This window comes from Puntigrus tetrazona, chromosome 21 (assembly GCF_018831695.1).
Source record: "Puntigrus tetrazona isolate hp1 chromosome 21, ASM1883169v1, whole genome shotgun sequence".
In the NCBI taxonomy this organism is placed as follows: Eukaryota; Metazoa; Chordata; class Actinopteri; order Cypriniformes; family Cyprinidae; genus Puntigrus; species Puntigrus tetrazona.
In genome coordinates, this window is record NC_056719.1 from 18,119,780 (window position 1) to 18,130,940 (window position 11,161).

The window sequence follows — 11,161 nt, forward strand, 5'->3', positions numbered from 1 at the left end:
TATGAAGATAAAATTTTAGAGTAAAGACAGGCAGAGAAGCAGAAGCACAGCACATGTACTTACGTAGTTCAGATAGGTGGCAAGTCTATTTCCATAAACCTTGAGGTTGCTGTCAAAAGGTCGCTGCAACAGACGTTTGTAATTTTTAAACCAGACTGAAGCGCAGCAGGGTATATCTCCGCCTCTGAGGCAACGCTACTTTACGTTCAATATAAACAACAGATTTGCAAACATTTGTTAAACGCTTTGGTTTATAAAATGCCGAATGCATTCCCATTTTCATTAACAATAAACATCCCTATGACATTTTCAGGAAATTTATTACCACCAGCAAGAAAAAAAAAGTGCGCTACTCCAACTTTTTACACCACAATGTTCAACTAACAACTGAAAACGTCATGCGCTTTGGCTGTTCATTTACATGAGAGAAGGTTTTTGAAAATGATAGCGTTACCATGTAAACTACAAAAATGCACATGCACAAAAGTGGCATCGCCATCTACTGGCCTGGAGTGAATAATACAGCGAAAAAAATCTAATCTGCATGCAAACATAAAAAACTTCTGTTTTCAGTACTTGTCGTGTAAACATACCCTTATACACGTTTTAAAATGCGGTTTTTGCCATCAAGTGACACACTATATCCAACATAAAACATTATGAAATAGAATAAAACTTTCTACAATTCCAAAAAAACACTTTAGACTGACCTCAGTAGCTACTGATTACTTACCCACTTCCATTCTCCTGTTATTAATAAATGATCCTTTTTTTAAATAACTGATACATGGAGATATCTAAGACTGACTAAATAAGACGTGTGTGTGTGTTTATTATGTATATACAAATGCACACACATGCATAAATATATTATATTATTATGTTTATAAAGTTGTTTATAAATTACAAAAATAATAATAAAATATATAACATGAAAATTATGAATATGTACACGCAGATGCATATCATTATAAATATATATATATATATATTATATATATATATATATATAAAATACACACACACACACACCTATTACTGTCAGAAATTGGGTTTGTTTTACAGACAAAATATGAAAAAAGTAGAGAAATGGATATTGTGTGTCGAATGACAGTAAAAACAGCTCGCTGAAATATACTTCTTAATTACCAGACAAATATTACTATGACATTGCACTGTTTTAATGAGAGCTGTCACTGATATCTCTTCATGCACTGATCGCTGTTCTCGTGTGAAATATCGTGTCACATAGTTGTAAGAAGGATGCAGTTCTTGCACAAAGCTCTTACCCTTGAGAAATCATAATGTGGTTCATATTGACCTCCAACGCCATAGTTGGCCACCTACGATTCAACACAAGTTATAAGAAACCCTTTTCACACAAACTCAGTTTATATATGCACTGTGAGAAATAAATCCTGTCGATCAAAAACTACATTTACGTTACGAACCAATTCTCACTATTAACTAGCATGCATTTTACTAGCATCCGTGCCGCTTATTATTACTTACAAAGCACATATTAATGCCTTGCATGAGCATAATTTATGCCACTTACACACACTGTATCTAAACTTAACAACTGCCGCACTTAATATTAATAAGCAAAAATAAACATTTATTAAAACTCATAGCTCATAGTCAACAGTGAGAATTGATCCCTGAACTAAAGTGCAACCAAAACATTGTTAGTTGAAATATTTTGTGTATTTCTGTTATTGCACGGTGCATTACTCAGTATACTCTGTTCCATGTTATATAATAAGGTTATGCTTTATTTTAAAGGAATAGTTCACCAAAAAATAAACATTTTGAGTTAATTGGAATTATTTAAATTTTGGGGTGAACTATACCTTTAAGGTGTCATAATACAGAATACCTAAGCAAGCACTTAAGAATTAGTTGTTCTCACATGAAAAGCTTAATTTTAGCTAGTTTATTTCTGTAATGTTGTGTATTTTGTATGTGTTTTGTATGAATGACCTGTAGAAGTTCTGCGGTGTCTACGGACAGGCCGGTGACGTCCTCTATTCTCTGATTGACCCGCTCTATCACTGGATCGTCTTTCCCTTCTAACCACGCTACAAAAGAAAATCACAGCTGTTCATCGGCTCTATTACGACAGCAAGTAAGTACACTTATTAATATCAGCCTGCGGACCACACCACAGACTTTCAGTGAAGAGCAGGTCCGTTTAGTTTCCTGACAACACAGACGTGTCCGAAAGGGAACACGGAAAGTGCGTATCTCCTCTTCGAGACGCTTTTTAAAGCATTGAGAAATCAACGGACGGCTGCATGTGAGAAGTGCTCACCTCTTGGAGACTCTGTAGTGGGCGACCGTCAGAACGCCTGTTTTCGGGTCTCTCACAGTGGCTCTCGCAAGCTGCAGAGATCAGCTCAGAATTAGCTTAAATTCACATTTAGATTTCAGTCAGGTTGTGTGTCAAGAGCAAAAAAGGACAAACTCACATGTAGCAGTATATTAAATATTAATATTAATATATATATATATATATATATATATATATATAAATAATTTATTGTTTTCATTTTTTTATTAAATTAAATTACTTTTTTTTAAACGAATCAACATCAAGCAAAGCAAAAGATTAAGTTGGCACCAAATAAAAAAATTATAATAATAATTAAAGACACAAATATGCCTACAAATGCATTTTTTTTTTAAAACAAACATCCTTAAAAAAGTAACTTATTTTTCATAAATTCTAAAATTATTATTCTTAAATTACAAAAGATCTTATAAATTCTAGAGTCATCACGTGTAAGGCAAAACATTACAAAAGTTTTTTAGAGCTTATTTTCTAAAATCAATCAATCAAAAAAAAAAAGGATTTGCAATTAATTAGTTAAATTATGTTCATTTATGCACTCAGTTGTTGGTCAGATCTCCTTTAGCACAATACTCTAATGCTTTACAGATACTGGCTTCTTGCCTTTCGTGAGCTCCAATCATCTCAATTAATGCAAAACTTTACTTTATTTACATTTACTTTCCACATCATTCGTTTGAGGCGCCTGCCCGGGTTTGCACGCTCACCTTAGGTTTGGCCAGCTCCTTGATCTTCTCGATCTCTTCGTCGGAGAGGGTTCTAGAAAGCGGACGATGTGAGGGCTGTCCCACTCGTCCTCCTCCTTCATGGGGCCGGAGCAGCAGGCGAGGGTTCCTGTCCCCGTCCTGATAACGGCAGAACAGCCGGCGCGCCTCTTCTGAGTCTGCAGGGAAATTAATTGCAATGAAAAAAAGAAAAAGTAAAGAAAGCGTCCTCGATGCTCACCAAGGAGGCGAATTTGATCAAAAACGCAGGACAGACTGCAACACTGTGAAATATTATCATTTAAACTAAGTGTAATTTATTCTTTATCAAGCTTCAGTGTCACGTGATCCTTCAGTAATCACTCTAACACGCTGAATCTGAATTCAGTTATTATTATTATTATTAACATTAAGCATGTTGATCAGATCTTGCCGTTTAATACACTTGCTGAAACTGTGATTCTTTGATGAAAAAAAAGAAATGTTCAAAAACATTGATTTAATTATTTTTTTTTTGCATCGTAAGTATCTTTACTGTCACTTTCGATCAATTTAATGCATCCTTCAAAAAAACTCTACTCAACTTTGATGATCAGAAATGTTTTTTGAAGTGATACTGAAGACCGGAGCAACGATGCTGGAAATTGAGATTTGATCCCAGGAATAAATTGCAGCATACAATATATTCACATAGAAAAGCAAAATAATATTTCACCATTTTTAAACAAATGCAGCCTTAGTGTGCATGAGAGACTTCTTCATTAAAAAACAAAAACATCCTAATTATTAAACACATAACTGCATAACTGAACATACTGAACTTTTTTTGTATTAAAAACACTTTTCTTTTATTGGTCGGATGAAATATGCGAATTTTGGGAGTTTTCATGAGCCAAAATCATCAATATTAAAACAATAAAAGGCTTGAACTACTTCAGTTGTGCGTAATGAATCTAAACTATATGAAAGTCTGATGTTTATCAGTACATGACAGAAAATAATGAACTTTTATCATATGTATAAGCTGCCCTAACCATCTTGACTCCTCTCCTGCAGAGCGCCTCGTTACACCTCTCTCTCGGCAGGTAGTCTTTGGGCCGCTCGTAGGTGTCCAGCTGAATGGGCCTCTCGTCCGCTGGCTCCTGCTGGCTCCGGCCCCGTCCCTCAGCTCTTTAGACAGCAGCCGCTCGGGTAGCGCAGGGTTTCCTCCTGCCCTCTGGTGGCTGGGATCTGCACAGCGTGCAATACACAAAGATTGAGAGAGAAAAAAAAGAAACAACACATGACATTTTTCTTGGATTCCATGTTATATATATATATATGCTAATTGCTCATAAGAGTCCATTTTTGAAATTGAGGTTTACACACATTAAAGCTGAATGATGGCTTGTTAGGATAAAACTCTATTTGGGCAACTATTTGAAAATCTGGAATCTGAGCGTAAAAAAAAAAAAAATTTCAGAAAATTGTTGAATATTTTCTTTTCAAATCTCTCAGTACCAAAATAAAACAATATATAGTTTAAAAATAAGGGCTATATTGACATTAACATTTTGTTTACATATACCATGTAAATGTTTTTTTTTTTTTTAAAGATACGTTTGTTAAGTTTTAAAGGTAAATCAATAACAATTACAATTTTAACAGCATGTCTAAAGTAAATAATGAGATTCGTTTTATTTTCATTCCAGTCTTTCTTTGTAAAAGGCAAAAAGTTGATCATGATTTCAAAGTTTAGGATTTATTAGTTTGAACATCCATCGATTGAAGAAAACACTACGATAACATCTTATCTGATCATTCGATCTACTTTATTTCTGACAAAACATCCCATGTTTCAAGCAAGTGACTGCACATTTTCATTAGTGATAGTTATGTTTTGGCCACATTCTTAAAATTTAAGATATATATATATATATATATATATATATATATATATATATATATATATTTTTTTTATATATATATATATATATATATATATATATATATATATATATATATATATATATATATATATATATATATATATATCTATATATATTTTTTTTTTTTTACACATGTATAAATAATATATAAATACATATATTATATAATATACATTTAATAATTCATATATTCTAATTTTATACATTACATAATTTACACATTTTACATTATACATAATATATAAATAAATAAGCGCTCACCGATGGCCACCAGGCGTCGGGTGAGCTCGATGGCCCGTGGCAGGTCGCCCATCTGATAGACTGAGTAACTCAGATAATCCAGAATATCGGCTTTGGGCGTCTTGGCGTCTTCCCGAGTCCATCTGCCTGAGCGCCTGCTGCATCCACAGCACCGAGTGGTAGTAGTCGTTCTCATTGTAGGCCAGCTTGCCCATGTCAAAGCAGTCGCCCACCGTCAGCTCGGCCTCAGAGCGCGAACCCCTGCGGACAGACAGCTTTTTAACACGGCTGTTAGACTGACCAGGACGTATTTTCAGTCATGTGCACGCTTAGGAGATTTATAAACCGCTCAAAACCTAGCTTTCAGAGAGAGATTCTCCGACTGTGATCCCAGCGCCATTATTGTCTGACTGCAACATTTTTATATATTTTACGATTCTGAGTTATCACAACAGCAGTTATTTATTCATTCATTTTAAAGTTTTAGTAATTTTGCTGCTCATTATAATTTTTTTTCAATATATCTGTATTTTTTTTTTATTATGTTTTCAATTCGCCTCACTGTATTTGTAGTCATTTCGGTGCTTCAACAAGCTAAATGAAAAGGAAATGTTTTAAAATATGAAATGACGATAAATCACATAAACCGTGAATCATAAATACTGAAAAATCTGAATATATTCAGAACTTGTAAAAAATAATACCAACAGTCTAGGAGAAGTAATGGCATATTAGGCCATTGACTTTTTTTTAAAAATGTTGTTATGGTTTTTGACCACTAGATGGCGCTGGCCGCAGTGTCAGTTTTCGTTGCTTGTTCGTAACAACACTCCAGTTCATTTATAAAACACAACATTACACAACAAACTATAAAATGCCCGACTTGGGGATACTGGAACATGCTGGTCCGTATCCAACAGATCAGCCTTATATTTTTGGCCCAACCATTCACAAACACAAGCAGCTTCTGAAGCCTCAGGTCGTGGTTTACAGCCTCACATCCTCGTTGGTGAGCTCTTTTAAAAGCTAGCTCATGCGTTCTTCGAAATCGAATCCAACTTTTTGTGAGCATGGTCTGGTTAGATTCTCGTCAAAATCGAACCAGATCGCCTTCAGTAAGTCATCTTCATAATAAGGCTGGCTATAACTGACTTAAAATCTCTTTTCGCTGCAGCAGGACAGAACCAATCTGTCCTCGGTCGCTTTCCTCGCTTGCGTTCGCCTCCCACGGCAGGAAACGGCTGCAGACTCGAGCGGTGGAGGTGTTTGCATGCATGGATGCCGTTATCACCGGCCTACGTCTCAGAAACCCACCGCTCAACGCAGCGCCTTGTGCGAAAGAAAACAAAGAGGTGAAAACAAGAGTTGGAGTTACCAGAGTACTGCCTCTGACCTGGCAGCTTGCCTTTGGAGAAACTCTCTGAGTCCAGTTTGTACGTGTCTTGAAGACGCATGAGCGCCTTGGCTGCTCCTTCTCATCCTCCTCAGCTGGGAAAATACTGTCTGTGCACGGACATGTTCGATATGAAGCCTTCAGAAGGAGAGAAAACACGCTTTTGTTGGGTCATGGCTTTAAGGCATCTGGTGTTCACTGAAAACAGATTTGAGAACAACTGATTGCTTTTTTAAAGACACAGTGCTTCGCGCACTGCATGATTCTTATTGGACAACAGCGTTATCATTATTAAAAATATTTCTATAATAGACATCTTCCTATCTTAACTTAAACAGATTTTTCACCCAAAAATGGATCTCGTGTTATTTTCTCGCTCTCATGTCATATTCATGTCTCTTTATTCTCACATAAAAGATGTTTGCTGGCAAACAAATAGTTGCATTGCTCCCTATTATGCCAATGATGAGTAAATGATCGAATGAGCGCTTGTGTCTTTCACACACGCATGCATGCATTCGGTAAAGCGTGAGCTCATTTCCTGTGTTAATGACCGTATGTTATCGCCTCCGTGACTTTCGCTCAAGTGAGAGCTCCACGTGGCAACATGCTGCAACACAAGTTCACACAAGTTCAGTGAAAATAAGTGAACGGCTGTCATGACTTCACACATAACCCCTACACAGGAGTCACTAGAAGCTAACTTGATGCTTCATTCCCTAACAGTCCGCATTCTGAGGGAATAGTCCGCATTCAAATAAATCAGCACGCGCTATACTGCATTACGCTGCGTCACAACGGGACACTGTATGACTGATTATGTGGTGATACGAATTCTACTTAATGTTGATCAACTTCAGAAATATGAATAAATAAATGCAAACATTTAGTCAAATTATTGAGTCAAAGACTAACAAAAGGCTTTAAAAGTAACAAATATAACGAAGAATGTAATAAAGACAGCAACAAAATATATTAAATAGAAAATAGGTTTTTGAATAATTTTTTTTAAATCCTTTTTATTTTATTTTATTTTATTTTATTTTATTTTATTTTATTTTATTGCCTCTTCTGGGATAGTCTCCTTGCACCGGTTCAAACACGTTCACCGTGTGCCTCGGCACGAAGCTCTTCTCGTATCAAAAGGAGGCTTAACACATAATGCCGAGAGATAAAACTGCATCGGAGCAAGCATACCACAAAATTACAGTGTCACATAACATGCGGCTATCCTAAATCCCTTCGCGTTTTACTCGCGCTTCTCACGCTTAACCTTCTGTGGTTGCCGATGTGCCGCATCGTCCGAAGGGTCCTGCAGCACCAGACTCTCTAACTCCGTCCACTCGGTGTTGAGTCTCTTCATCAGCTTGTAGGCGTTCACCGGGTGAGCCAGGAAGCCTTCGGGGTCCGACGTAGACGCACGCGTCAACATATCCAGCTTGTTAGCCCAGCTGAAGCCAAGAGACGGACGGAAACAAGTTAATGGTGAGTCACGTGCGGTCAAACGGCAAAAAAATATCGTAGTGAGAGATTCACCTCTTCACAGCTTCAAGCTTCATTTCTTCTGCTTCGATGTATTCCTTCAGGGATTGGACGAGCTCCTCTCCGGTAAAGATCAGGTCTGTCATTTGGCCTGTACAGAGAGAACGCATTAAAAGACCAAAAGTGTTCAGCAAAAGTGAGCCAGACCCGTATAAAGGGAGCGGTCTTGGAGCACTTTTCGACTCGGTTTAATCGGACTTTAAACTCCGGATGACTTTCACGCCGCTAAAAAGATGGAGAATAGGAAGCGTGCCGATGGACGTGAAGATTTCGGCTCGCGTGGGAGAAGAGAAGGACGACAGAGTCAGCAGCGCTAACACCAGAAACCTCGCCATGGTCAGCCAAAACCTACAAGGAAACCGGACGGGAGAGTTAGAGAGGTGCACATGTGGTTTACATCCCATTGCACTTCAACTGAAGATTGCTAAAGAGTTAAAAATAGACTTTTTATACACCAAGTAGCGTGCTTACTACTGAGGGCTAGCGCTGAACACCGAGCCAAGTCGGTTCTTTGGTGCTTAACCACAAATGAGTCAAGAAACAGCTGCAGAGCTTTCACTCCCGGTGAAAAACAGATATCTTATAAATAGAAGCACACGGTTGCATTTTTAAAGAAATGAATAGTTTTATTCAGCAATGATGTGTTTTTTAAAAGAAAAACATTTACCAAATAATAAGTGGCACACACGTTTCCAACACTGATATTAAAATGATGCTGGCGTATATAAAACATTGATATTTCTTCGTTAGAAACCGAAAGCTTTAGCTTCTCAGCAAGCATCTCCTGCTGACTTCTCAATCACGAAGGCCCGAGTGGAATCGGTCAGCGCCAGAAGCAGCAACTTCACATTTTGGTAAAAACGAGAGGGTGGGAACTAGCGAAGCTTCCGGCTAATGACCGGTCATTACTGTCAAAAGCGCTCACTGGTGGAAACCACGGCCCTCTCAAAACGGTCCGGCACTTTAAAGACCTCACGATACAATAAAAAAATATCTCCGAATGAATTTTCAGCCAATAAAGGTGGCTTTGAATCTAAACCCGCTTTCTCTGCCGTAGAGTCGAAATAGGAACCAAAAAGTGGGCGTGATAACTTGTGGAACATTAAATTAGAGCTATTCGACTTTTCAAACCTTCTGGCCTGATCTCCATCACTTCTACTTCCTGTATAATGCATGCACGGTGAGATTCGTCCGCCTTCGCACCTCCTTTCAAACTGTTTGCCTCCCTTCAGTAGCTCCTGTTTGACCTTTAACAGATTTTAATTAACGAGGGGTCACTGGACGAGGACCCGGGTTCTTCTCTCGTCCCAGAGAGCAGCGTTTATCAAACTTTACGGCAGCATTAACTTCAGGCAAGCGGCTAGAAAAACCGCTAACCAACCCAAACACTCAACTGACTCCCAGATGTTTCTGAGTGCATGGGCGGTGACGTCACCTTCTAGAAAGTTTCTGTCCTCCTCGAGAAGATCTGCTGCTCCTGTACAACATCACACAAACTCTGTATATAACTCTATTAACACTATAAACACACTAAACTATATTGGTATTACGCCCGTTATAACCGTGCCCACTGAGTTCAGTGATAAAACGCGAAGAAGCGGACGTGCACCAATTAATACGGCAAACATAAAACATGCAGAAAGAAACAAACAGCAATATAACGCGCGCAAGCCGCATAAACGTGCCTGTTTATTTTAACACATGTACAAAAGCCCTGTTACAATAACTTACATGTCGCCCTCAGAACGTGAACGCGAAGAAAACGAGTAACGTGGAACGGAACGCTCGCACGCGAAACATTGTAGCGGCGAGAGTTCTTAAAGGTCAGATGTCAAGGTAAGAGCCGCCGCGCCGCGCGTCACGCGGGGAACGCGTCTCAAAACGGTTCAGACGGAGGAGAGCTCACCTCGGGTCGCGTCGGGAGCGATTCACAGCGACTCCTCTGTCGTTTCGCAGCGGTTTTGGTCGCTGCCACGTACAGAAGAGCCCCTCAAACGCTTTCCACGGGCGCCCGCAATCCGCCTAAGAGACGCGCACGCGCATTCCCGAGCCCGCGACGAGCGGCTCCGTCGGGAAAAACGCCGAACAAACCGCTTTCGATAGCCTCGGATATTACAGAACTGTGCTTGAGGAACAACCCACGTGCATGTTATAAGTCAACGACTCGTTAACCGCGTCGAAGAACAACGCGTAAACGCAGATAAAGGATGACGGTCTATGTGGGGTTAATGGGGGGATAACTCACTGCTTTGATCCTCTTGTGTTCAAATCATCTCCATGTAGCAGGATCTTAATCGAGGCTTTTGATTAAGTTGATCAGCATCCGAGATCGACACGACACAAAAACATCGCTTTATACTCTACGGTTTACGGTAAAGAGGAACATGATGGACTGCACGTTCTCTTCTAGCTCTGGTGAAGAGTTCAGAAATGATCGAGATGCCTGTAAAATAATGGAAATAAGAATTGTGACCCTGGACCGAAAACCCAGTCATAAGCGTCAGGTTTTGAGGCATGATTTGAATAAGTAAGATAAAGAAATTATATTTAAATTGATGTATGGTTTATAAGGATAAGACAACATTTGGCTGAAACATATAAAAAAATCTTTAAAGTTGTCCAAATTCAGTTCTAAGCAATGCATATTACTAAACTATATATATATATATATATATATATATATATATATATATATATATATATATATATATATATATATATATATATATATATATATATTATTTTATTTTATTTATTTTTGGTAAAGAAACAGTAAGAAATTCATAAAACATCATCATGAAAACATTATTTTAACTAAATATCCTATTGCTTTTGACATAAAAGAAAAATAGATCATTTTGACCCATACATTGTTGGGTCTTATACACATATAGCTGTATTTGTTATTTTCCTCCAGGGTCACAGGCTATACTTTAGCATCATATGCACGAGAGTTTAGATGTCACAAAGACAGGTTATAGCAATCAATTCAAAAATTTGT

General features: G+C 38.1%; 1 pseudogene; it reads right to left on the reverse strand.

The window, feature by feature from the left end:
- The window catches only part of LOC122326379, a 10,866-nt pseudogene extending 2,620 nt beyond the window's left edge, over nt 1-8,246 (reverse strand).
- Between the last annotated feature and the right edge of the window lie 2,915 nt (nt 8,247-11,161).